The sequence below is a fragment of the Rhinolophus sinicus genome, chromosome 16 (genome assembly GCF_057876585.1).
Source record: "Rhinolophus sinicus isolate RSI-liver-muscle chromosome 16, RSI-T2T, whole genome shotgun sequence".
NCBI classification, from domain to species: Eukaryota; Metazoa; Chordata; class Mammalia; order Chiroptera; family Rhinolophidae; genus Rhinolophus; species Rhinolophus sinicus.
In genome coordinates, this window is record NC_142516.1 from 34223504 (window position 1) to 34236594 (window position 13091).

The following is a 13091-nucleotide window of genomic DNA, read 5'->3' on the forward strand; positions in this document are numbered from 1 at the left end:
CAGTAGGCCCTGGAGGGGTCTACCTAACTGGTACTCTGCCAGCGTGCACGGAGACAGGCAAGAAATGGCTTTGAGATGTACTGGTTGGGGGCTCTTGTCAGTACTAAGAAAGGAGGGAGAACATTCCTTGTCTACTTTCCTTAATCTTTCTCTGTTTTTTCCAAGTTTAGAAAAGTGTTGTGCCATGGCAAGGGGAAGATAAGATGGTGAGCCCAGGTCAACACCTGTTTATTGGACACATACTAGGTGATAGGCTCTGGGGAGACAAAGATGAATAAAACACAGCCCCTTCCCTGAGACAGACCCATAAACAGTGATCTCTGTGTAATGTGCTGAGGGTATAAGTGGAGGGCTGTCTGATGCTGTGCATTGCGGGGGCTACTCTTACTGATTGATGGAGATACTAACCGTTCAATAATCCTCGGTCCCTTCTTTCTCTGTTTCACTCTCTTGGTGTCATACTCTTGTCTGGTCATTTATTACTTTTGAGGGTGACCTGCACCATTTCTTGGGAATGTCATAGAAGGGATTCACCCACACAACTAAATAAAAAATCATATTAGTTGGAATTTACTGAGGGCTTTCTGGGTGAGGCAGCATCTGAAAGTTTCTATCAATATTTCCTCATTTAATCCTCGTTAAAAAAACCCTACTAAGAAGGTTCTATTATTGTCCTTGTTTTACAGATGTGCCAAATGAGGCACAGAGAGGTTCAGTCACTTGCTCAAGGTCACACAGCCAGCATATGGTGGAGCCAGGATTTGGACCCAGATGCAGAGCTCACATTCTGTATACTGCTTTCAGTGGCATGCTGGCATCCCTCTGAATCATGATGTTCTATTGCTCAAGCAACAACCTTTCAGTTGGACTGATTCATTCTGAACAGGAATGTTGTGTGCTTGAACTCCCCACCTATAGATCAGTACCTTGGCATCTCCTGAGGACCTTCTAAGAGTCTCAGAAAACGCTCAGGGGTATATCCAGAGAAGGAAGCTGGGCGTAGCCTTAGGTACACGGGACAGAGCCCTCACCTTCTTAGACCATGGCACAAGGGGTCCCACAGCACCCACCCTGAAGTGCTTAGGATTTTGGATCAGTGTCCTTAGCTAATGTCAGGATTTACAGTTGAGCCTTGAACAACATGGGTTTGAACTGCCTGGGTCCACTTATACACAGATTGTTTTCAATAAACAGAGTTGGACCTTCCTATCTGCATGTTTCACATACATGGATTCAACCAACCACTGATCAAAAACAGTATTTTCACATCACCAATCTAGGTCTCCCAACTGTAGATTCCCAACCGCAAAGAGAAAATATTGTTTTCCATCTGAGGTTGATTGAATACCTGCTTATAAAGGGCCAACTATAGAGTCAAAAGTTATATGCGGCCTTTTGACTACATGGGGGTTGGTTCCCCTAACCCTAGTGTTGTTCAAAGATCAACTGTAATTTGTTCTCAGATGCCTGTTAGGGTCAGAGTTAACCCATAACCTCTCCTTTCTATGAGAATCCAAGCTAGCTTGTCCCTAACTTCCGGAAAAAAAATAAGACAACGAAAATATGTAAGTTGGAAAACAGGATTTTCAAAATACTCTGCCAGGATGTGTTCAGCGTTCAGATATTCTGAACTACAAAAAAGAAAAAAAGTTATTAGACTCCTTTGGTAGGTAAGGTTTTTACAGTTTTCTTTTAATTTTGCTTTTCATAGTCACAGTCAAAATCATTCTCAAGGACTTTTCTATCTCCTGGTGTTCGTATTGTTCGCACAATATTATGAAATATTTATTAACCTAAGTTTTCTTTTCCTAGTATTTCCTCTTTCCTTTGCACTTCCCCTTGTTCAGTGCTCAAACTGACCACACATTAGAATCACCTGAGATCTTTTACAAATTAACCCTGTAGGGCCCGACTCAGACTGTGGGTATTTTTGAAAAGTCCTCTAGAGGATTCGAATGTGCCGCCAAGGTTGAGGGCCACTGAAACGACTGAAATTCCTATTTCCAGGGGGATTCTCATGCAAGGGATAAAAATTCAAGAAGAAAGAAAAGAAATGTATTCGTGGTGTTTGAGTTTTAGTAGACTAGCAGGGGACTGGAAAAGACACAAGACAAAGGATCTGGCAGAAAGCAGCAAGGCTTCCTTCCCCCAGGAATGACAAAGAGTCTTTAGGTTGCAAGGAAGATGAAAGGGAGAACTAGAGGGACAGTGATGGGTCTCATTTATTTGGGGGCCTTGGAGGCCCTCCTTGACACAAGGGATAAACTGCGATGGGGGACCAAGTGGGGTGGTGGACATCTTAACAGATGCCTTCACGGACAGACATATAGAAAATCAGATGTTGCCTCCCTCCCTTGCCCTAGTCCCTTGGCACAGTAAAGGCTTCCTGGACCTTAGATGCCATTCTTGGGAAGAAAGGGGGAATATGGAATTTGATGGAGTGGGCCTCGGAACAGTTTTAGTTGAATTATAAGAAATAAGGAATGCTATATGTCTTACACACCTGTTTCTGACATGTGTACACATTGCATTTGGGTCGTTTTTTGGCAGAAAAAATAAGGCCGAAGACTCTCCTTTGTTGGTCCTGTTGATTCTGCTCAGTACCAACGGATTTGCCTTTTGCCACCTGGCAATTGAGTGTTTTTTTGCCCTTCATAGAGGCCCAAGGAAATAACAATGGGGTGTTGTTGAAGGTTGATACCAATCAATTCTCTACCAAACTGACCAAATTCCTTTCGGTCGCACTATCAGGTAGTTCCAGATTTAATGTCCTATAATCTCATCCATTTAGAAACCACTTAATGAATTGAGAAATTGAAAAATTAATCTCATTTATATATTGAGTAAGTAGTATATTCATTGTTTTAATCCAAGAGGGGGAAAAAGGACATATAGTAAAAATCCTCCTTTAGTCCTGTCCCCCAGATACCCAGCTCACTTTGGAAGCAATCAGTTTTCAGTTTCTGATATGTCCTTTGGAGATATTCAATGCATATAGAAACCAATGTGTTCTCTTATTTATTTCTCTTTGTCCTCAAATGGCAGCTAATATGAATTAACCTAGACCTTGATTTCTATATTAGGACATGATGGAGTTCTTCATTCTTTTTTATGGTTGCATGGTTTGTCATTGAGTGCATGCATCAGGATTAATTTAACCAGATCTTATTGACAGGCCGTTTTAGATTGTTCCTATTCATTAAGCGTTTTTAAAAATAATTGGAGACCTAGGATTCTCTGAAGAGCTTCGTCTCCTCCTCCTTCGTTTGGCTTGCCAGTGTGATAATCATGTATATGTATGAGTTTCAATGGCTATTATATCAGCAGCATTACAGTTCGTTTAGAAAGCATTTGAATTTTACTCATTAAAAGATAATTTATCCCTAATTATTATATTTAGACTTTTATGTAGTTTTATGAACATTTTTTCCCTTTCTTTGATAAACCCATAAAATTTTTATGTTCACAACTTTTGTTGTTTTGGATAATGCATTTTTTAATATAATTAATAGGCTACTTTGATATGCTATCATGTTCTCTACTAACTCAAAGTATAGCACTTAGAAATATCATTAACAATGAAGTCGTTTTCCATTTACAAATCCTTGCTTTGGCGAGTATTACTTGCTTCAACTGTTCTAAAAGCCTGGCTAAAGCATCACCCTATCTTGCTGGGGAAACACATCATATTTTCCATTACTTATAATTTTTCATAAATAAATTCAATTTATTGACCACTTTAGGTATTAAGATTTAAGCAGTTTTGGGGGTTGAAATGATATCTTCCTTTTCTACAACTGCTGGTTGTATTTTGAGATCCCACATTGGCGTTAAATAGATTTAGCATTACAGACTCTTATCATTGGAACAGACATGGTGGTCATAAGTTTTGGTTGTTAGTGACACAACCCAGGGCTCCTCTCCCCTGACCGATAGAGGTACCCTTGCTTGGCAAGGAAATCACCACGTTGCTAGGAAAATAATTTATTTTTTTTAGTTTTTTCTAATTTTTATGCTTAAATAGGATCATTATCTTTTTTTAAATTGAACAATGTATCATACTAGCTCTTCTGGTGCAGCGGGATTAAGCTAAAAACAAATGATGGATGACATGAATCTAAAATCAACCGAAATCTGAAAAGCAATAGAAGCACATACGTGTATAGAAATCTTCTGTAGCAGAAGAGCATGATAGCATGAAGAGACATTTTCAAAAGATGCTGATTTCCCTCAAACCCAATGTCAGAAGTATCAGAAAAAGCATGTTGTTAACATTTTTCTTCTTCTTTTATTGCCTGCTCCTTGAAACTTACCCAAATGATCCCCTTAATGTTAGGAAAATTCACTAATGTTTCAAAGCATTGTCTTATTCTGAAGATCATGACACCACATTCTGTCACTGTCCTCAAATCTTACATTGTTGTAAGTAGAACAGAGTTAACGGTCAAGAGCTAGGTATTTTTCAGATAGCATTTGAACATGAGATTGCTACAATTGGCTTAACACTGAAAAATCTTACCTTTTTCCATGGGTAACATGAACATAATAATTATAATGATGCTATATTTATACATGATGCTCCATTGTTTTTGAGCGTCAAGGATCCATCCTTTACTCCCCTGAAATTGCATCTCAGTTTTCCTTTGGAAAATAACACTGCTTCTGTTGGATATAATGCTGATAGCACTGGTGTCCAAGGTGTCTCTCATTCACCTGCCATGGAGTAGGCATGTGATCCCAAGTTCAATCACATTCTCCCCATGGAATTTGAGTATCAGGCAGAGATGGAAAAAAATTACTCTTCCTTCCTTCCTTCCTTCCTTCCTTCCTTCCTTCCTTCCTTCCTTCCTTCCTTCCTTCCTTCCTCCCTTCTTCCCTCCCTCCCTCCCTCCCTCCCTCCCTCCCTCCCTCCCTCCCTCCCTCCCTCCCTTCCTTCCTTCCTGTAAGGATATTACCCCAGAGAGACTTGCATTTAGCTCTTACTCCCGAGTGAGATCTGTTTCTTTAGGCTTGCCTACCATTCTTTCAGCCATTCAATAAACTCTATTTTTACTTAAATTAGCTTAATTTGATTTTGGTTGCTTGGGACCCAAGAACTCTAATGGATACAATGGCAAAGACAGGATGTGCTTATGAATAATTTAGATGTCTACAGATGATAGTTATACCAGGAACTCTGTTTTTTCTGCAAAGGTTTTTAAATCCAACTAAAATGAATCATTATTGAAAGGTTAATGGTGGGATCTTGTACAGCAAATGGAGTTGGAAAAAATCATATTAATAAGCAGTTTGAAGTTGCTGGGCTTACACAAATATTTTGACAGGTCTGTTCTTTCTGGATGAATTTATACTCTCCTTTGGATGAGTTGTCCAAGCTGTTGGTACTGTCACTGTAGCTTGGAGTTGGAGAGTGGTGTCCAAATTCTAGCAGATTTCGCAGTGAAGGGGAGGAGATGTCCATCCAGCCCTTATATGTTTTTCCTCTGATCTGGATCATTTGTGATCCTAGAACTCATCTCTAGATGTCATGCTAGGCTTTGGGACCCCTTTCCAAAGTCTCTCTTTGTCATCTTCATCAAACTGCACAGATGGATTCAGTCGGTTTGGGGAGGCAGCATTAATGTCAATTTCAAATTTTAATTTCGAAGTTAAACTTTTTCGCAATATGTGAAAAGACTGACCTTAAATAACTCCATCTCTATAATATCTCAAAATTCTACCTATTTTTTTAAGTATAGTGAAAATCCCAAGTATTTTAGGAACGTTTTTCCAGTTGCCCACATCTGGAAAGAACCTGTCTCACTCTAACATGCTGTGATATGGATTGTCTGTACCGGTCTTGTTGGCACTGCTTTATACTTTATTCACAAACCTTATTTCCTCTTATTGCCCCTTAGCTTCCAGAGGGCAGGGATTTGCATCTCTCATGATGGTGTGCTTGAATGAATAATATCTTTTTGCAGGCCCCCCACTCCCACCCCAAACCACTGAGGTAACAAATGTTCACGAACCCTATTACTAATTGGATGGCACTCATGGCAATGAGATTTAGTGTCAGCAACAGCAATAGAGAAATAAATGTTCTGGCAGCATATCAGAATCAGAGTGTCTTGGGCTGTGATCCACAGACCACTACATTCCACAGACATCTCTTAAAATACATGTTAAAAATAATTTCAATTTGAAAAATTTCAGCAAAACGTGTTCTTCACTTTGCTGCAGGCTTCACCTCTCTCCTCTGCTCCCACTTCCCATTTACTTATCTTTATATTTATGTATATTTATATTGCTTGGAGGATCTGAAGACAATTGTGTTTGGGACTCCAATAATGTTTTAAACCTTGTACTTATCTTTATATTTATGTATATTTATATTGCTTGGAGGATCTGAAGACAATTGTGTTTGGGACTCCAATAATGTTTTAAACCTTGTTGCTATATCTCCAAATACTCTGCATCTCTGTCCCTGGATCTCCATATTTCTCTGGTGTATGTTTGTAAAACTCCTTGACAAGAGTGATGCTTAATTGCAGAACACTACAAAGCTAGGCCTTCACTAAGTATTACTGTTGATCTTAAACTTGAGGTTGCCATGCGAGCAAACCGTGCATAGGTCAACGTCTGGCTTTCAAGCTTTGAAGTCATGCTTCAGCCCCAGGATGAACTCTTCTCCTCTATGAACTCTGCAAACATTTGCCCCCTCAGTTGTGCTCTAGTGTCCCAGGACAGCAAATAGCTTGAATAAAAACTGTATTTGTAAAAGTGCTTGTGTCGTGAGCCTGGTGGCCAACAAGAGCAGGGTTATCGTCTGGGTGTCTCTGTGGGCAAAACATAACGGTGCTAAGCTCTGTGAGTTTTTTTCAGCCACTAAAGTAGATGTGCAGACTAACTAGTCTACTAACTAGATATGCTAGCAAAGACTAGACTAACTAGCAAAACTTTTAGGAGAGCTTTGAATGGCAGCCAGAGCTGTGCTCACCCAGGGGATGCACAAATGTGGGCTCCATCCAGAGGCTTCTGTGGCGTGAATTCCCTGGATGGGTAGAGCTTGTCCTAAGACACCATCTTTCTATCTTGAATTGTCCTTGAGGCTCAGACTAGTTGTGAAAAAGGGCAAAAGAGTAGAGGACAAAAGTGAAGAGCCAGCAAAGGTGGCAGATGGCTTTGAAAAACAGTAGCAGCCTTTCTCAGAAGATCATTCAGTAACTCAGAATGATTTTTGAAGCAGTTAAAATACACAGAGAAAAAAACAGACAAGGAAGAGAGAAGGACCCAGAAAAACAAAGAAGGTGTTATATTATCACATGTTACGACTCAATACATATGTGTTGGTTATTGATAAAGGAAAGCCCTTTCTAATTTTTAAAGTCAAACACCATGTTATATACTCATATATTTATTTGTTCATATTTTACATTTACATGTCATCTCACAGGCTATATTTTTCACTTATTGCCCTCTTGAAAACAATCCGGGAAACATATAGGGAGGTGATATACCCTTTAACAGAAGGGGAAACTTGTTCAACACGCCCAGTTGGTCCTTCATGACAGAACAGTGGCTCACACTAAGGCTTCTAACACCCATTTTTAGAGCTTTTTATTACTGAAACAGTTTCAGTGTATTTTTGAAATGAAGGTTGATAATTAAATGGCAGGCTCATTATGCACATTTGGTTTTATCTCTTTGTATTTCCCAGGTACGGGGGTAGAGGGGAGGAGGCAAAATGCATAGCTCCATCTGCCTCTGAGGAATGCAGTGGGTGCAGGTGCCGGGTGTGTTGTGGTAACGGCCCTTATTCACTTGCCCTGCTTTCATTAAGGACACTTGAGGGGAGTGTGGTGTTTGCACTTATTTGGAGCAATAGCAGGTCACCCAGTGTTATGTTTTATCCTATGTTACTTTTCTCCAAGGGCAACGTTATCTGTTAACCACCTTCTTTTTGCCCACATCCCTGCTAGGTGTTGTGAAAAGTAGAGATGTAAAATTTCTGAAAAATGTAAAGCTATAATAAGGAAAACTCTTTTCTGCAGGAATTGGAGCTGAGGGGGCCAGGCGGGAAATTCATGTGTTCAGGTCTCCCAGTTCTGTTAGTGTATGAAAGCACATATGTTAGCTCTAATTTAATTTGCTCATAAAACTCACGCTTAGGAATATTCTGGGATGTGAAAAGCTATCAATATCTTTTGCCTGGTCTATTACAGTAATTTTCTTATTGATTTCCTTATTTTCTGTCACTCTCTATGTGACACTTAATTCTCCATTTCCCTGGCCACACTAGCTTTCTAAAACACAGAACCGCTCACGAGTGTACTTACAGCACCAGGGAAGGCCCATACACGTTAGTTAGCGTATAAGGCCTGGAGGTCCTCCACAGCCGATTCTGCCTCCCAGCCTTTTCAGCCCTAATGCTTCAGTGCCACAGAACTGCTGTAGGCCTCTCCATGTCCTTGAACCTTTGACCACGTGGCTTTTGCTCCCTTCCAACTTTCTTCCTTGAACCACTTAGTGAGTTTCATTCTTTTAGGAAGTGGAGTTCAAATATGCCTTTTCTAGAAATGTGTCTGTCTCCTCTTTTGTCCAACAAGTGATTTCTCCCTGATCTGTTTCCCATAAACTTTCCTGGTGTCACTTTTAGAGATCTGCTATTATATTACAGTTAGTTGCTTATGACTCATTTTTGCTTGAGTGTGTATGTATATACACACGCGTGTGCACACTCATGCATGTCACTGTGTAAGGGAGATTCAGAGTAAAGGAAGAAAGCATGGAGCTTGGAGAACTGAAGAGAAATCCCAGTAAAACACACACTCAAAGCCCATGCTAGATTTTTCTGTTGATGTCCGTCTCTTCCCACTGCCCTTCTTCGCACCAAGGGAGGGTGACTAGATCACAGAGGGAACAGTTCTCTCCTGGAAATTTCCTCACTTCACCTGAAGGCCAGGACTGGCTTTGGTTCATCAGTACCTCCCGCGAGAGCACAGTGACTGGCCCAGAGCAGGGGCTCAGCAATTGTTGGTAAAATGGACCAGAGCCTTTCCTTCCAGCATGAGTCGTCCACCACCCTAACCCCTGTCCCTGACTTGATCCTGAGACTGTCTCTCTCACCTGCCCCAGCTTGCCCATGAATCACTCAATGCCAGTTGCTTGCTCTGAGACTTGAGCTGAGTTGAACTTCACCTGCTACTACATCCGGTCAGGGAGAGTTTCAAACAACTGAGGGTCTGACACACTAGCCAAGGTAGGCTCTGTCCTCATCTATGACCCCTACGTGATAGAAACGTGTGTGGAAGTCAGCTCTTCTTCCCATCCACATGCTCTTTCTCTCCCTTAGCAGTGAGTTGCCTGTTTATGAATTCTTTCTCCTTTCAGGAATGTCCTTGATGTTGTTTTAATCGAATACCTTTTAACCCAAAACAAACCAACAAAAGGAAAACAAACCCCAAATATAGCCAAGGCTGCATTCTCCTAGTCCTGATTCTGTGTCTTTAAAAGATAAGTAAATTGATGTGAGCTCTTGGGAGAACTTCATCCCTTTGGCCCAATTCCTGATGCCCTGACATTAAAGCCGTAGGCAGTACTGATTAAAATCTTAAGCTTGCTCAAATTTCACTGTTATTGATTTTTGTAGATGGGCAACAAAAAGGAAGCTTGTTTTGAGTCAGTTGAGCACCAGTAATAGTTGTGGGGGTTAGAGCAGTGGAGCAGCGAGAGGCAGGTAGAGTGCCATTCCTGAAAGGTGCAAATCCAAACGATAAAGATCGAATTTCCAATCCTCCCTTAAGCTGGCTCCTTACTTGTTCCTGAAAGGGTGGGAGGCATTTTCTCTCAAAATTATTAAACTTACAAACTTTTAAACATAAAGACAAGAGAGACTTAAAAGTATTTCTAACTCAGGAAAGTACTGTTACTGTTTTCTTTGTGTATTTGAACTTAAGTCAGATTTAATTTTTTAATCATTGCATTTGTTAACAATAACAAAAGTGAAAAAAAAACCCCACACTTTCTTAGTCTAACGTAGTTCACTCCTTCATGAAGAAAATAGTCAGGCTGACACTATGAATAAAACAATGCTGCAAAATTTGAAATACATACTTGGTAAGATTACAGAGAGTTTTAAAAAAGCATATTTATGGATTCAGAAAGTGTACTCATATATCTTAAACTTTACAGTTGTTGATCATATATTCATTTGGAATATCAAAAATGACCTCTAAACTCTGTGTTCTAGAAAAGATTAAAAAGAAGATTGAGAGACTTATGCTTCCTGTCACGTAGAACAACAGGGACTGGATTTATCCCCCAGCCTAAAATAACCAAAAAATCAGACAAAAATATGCAAAAAGAAAATGACACTCAAACATGGAGCCTCTGGTAATGAAGAACAGTGATCCCAAAGGGATGGGAAGCCAATGAAAGGAGTTGTGATTGTCCCAGTTTATTGTGTGCGAAAAGTTCCTGGTCTGCAGTGCAGGGAAGGGGAACTCAGGCAGAATCGTGGTCTCCTTGAGTTGAGAAAACAAAACAGCAGGGCAAGGTTGCTAGAGTTCACAGGACAGAGCACCGGTGAGGAAAGAGCTGGATATAGAGAGAACTTTGGAGGTTTGTAGTATTCACTTAACTGGTAATCAGTGCATGTGCTTGGGGAAACTGACACTAGAACAAGACTACCCAAAAGGATTAGAGGAAACTGCCCAGGGTTCATACACACAGAGACAAAATAGTCCTGTTTCCAACAGCCAGAGTGGAGAATCATCTAAAAAGCGTCATGCTTTAGGACTAGGGAAAAATTAAACCTAGGATAAACGCTGCTCTGGTCCTATCTAACAAACCATACAAGTAAAACCCGAAAGATTTAAACTGTTTTCAAGTATATAATTTATTGTTATTGAACCATTGAACAAAAGCTTAAGACATTTATAAAAATACAAAAATATTCAGCCCCCAACAGATAAAATCCACAGTGTCTGACTTGTAAACACAAATTACACAGTGATAGAATTAGTAAACAAGGATTTTAAAACAGCTGTTATGACTGTATGTCACATGTTCAAAAAACCAGAGGAGAGATTGTACACATTAGTAGCAATACAGAAAAGAAAAGAAAAAAAAAGACCCAAGTTGAACTTCTGGAGTTAAAAACTGCAGTCTGAGATGAAGAATACATTGGATGAGATTAACGGCAGGTTAGACATTGTAGGAGAAAATATAGTGAACTTGAACACAGCGATAGAAACCATCCCAAATAAAATTAGAGAGAAAACAGAAACAAAAAATGAAGAGACCATCAGTGGACTCTGGGACAACATAAAGCAACCAAATATTAATGTAATTAGTGTCTCCTAAAGAGAGAGGCCATACATAATATTTGAATGGCCAAAATTGCCCCAGATTTGATGAAAACTATAAACCCAGGTCTAAGACGTTCATCAAACCTCAAGTGTAAGAAATGTGAAGAAAATGACACTGGCACATCATAAGTATATTTCTTAAAACCAGTGAAAGAAAGAAAAAATTTAAAAACAGTCTGAGAAAAAAGATATTTATATACAGAAGGGAAAAATAGAAATAACCACAGCTTTCTTGTCAGAACAATGGAGACTAAAAAATCAGAAACAGTGTACTGAAAAGAAAAAAAAAACTGTCAATGTAGAATGCATTACTAGTGAAGATTTATCACTACCAAACAAGTACTACAAAAAGCATGATCTATAAAAGAAAAAAAAAGTATAAATTAGACCTCATTTGAAAAAACAAACAAACAAACAAACAAACAAACACTTCTGTTCTTTAGGAAAAGAGTGTTAAGAGAATGAAAAGTCAATCCATGGACTGAGAGAAAATATGTGCATATCACATATCTGAGAGAGGACTTGTATTCATCATACATAAAGAACTCTCAAAACTCAGTAAGAAGAAAACTAAAACTCAATGACAAATGGGCAAGAGATTTGAATAAGCACTCAACAGAGAAGAAAGGGTTTAAGGAAGGAATGGTGTTTCTATGAACTGGAGACTTTGATCAGGGAAACCACATAAATATGAAAATATCTTATAGCCAACGTAACTTGACTCGTGTAAATAGAAATTGCCACTGCATTTGTTAGATCTTCCTCCTATCTTATCATGGAATTTCCAGAATCCATAACAATGCCTGGTACTTGATAGATTTCAGTTGTTATTTTTAAATGAATTAAAAGATTTTAGTGACTGTAAAACTGACATAGGCACTTTCATCATCGTCTCCTACACTTTGATGACTTGACTGACAGAGACCACTTTACTTTCGTCTCTTCTTCCTCTACAAATTCCTCTTCTCCCTCCAATGAAGGCTTTCCTGCCATGCCTGGGTTGTTCATCATTTTGATATGCTTGTCTGGGAAGCTCACAGCCTTCAGGCATTGTTAAACAAAAATCTTGAAACTTGAAACACAATTTGATAGATGTCTTGCTTACTTAGCACTGGTGGACTTTACTGGGAAGACTCCGACATGATTAAAATGCTTGTCATCATGGGATCTGAAAGCAGGAGAAAGGACATTCATTGCTACAATTATGTTGGACTTTCTTTTCATAAACTACTTGGGGAAAAATGATGGTTTGTTTCTTTCCCTGGTAATACAAAGTAGGGAATGCAGTTTGATCCATCACACTGTGGTTATTGTCTGGAAGAAATTACAAAGATGCACTTAATTCTCCAAAGACTTTGCTGTTTCAGCAAAATCATGTGTACGTTAGTGGCGTTTGGTTGACTTATTTCATTTCTAACATTGGAAAAATCCAAACCCAAAACATATTTTCCTTTTAGCACATCGTAGTTATTTAAACAATTAAGCCAATACTGAAAATTTATTGAAATAGGTTTTCAACAGTAACAGAGGCCCTGGAGCCCCCTGTGAGTCTTTCTATTGTATTGGGCTTTCTTATAAAGACAGATTTTTAATTCTACAAAATAAAAAGTACCCTTAAGGCTTAACCAAATTAAAAAAAAAGATCTATTCTGAGAATTTAAATGGCTTCACGTCTTAAACATGAGCTAATTTGCATTGCACAATCAATGCATGAGTTATAGTGTCTGTGTATTAAAGTGC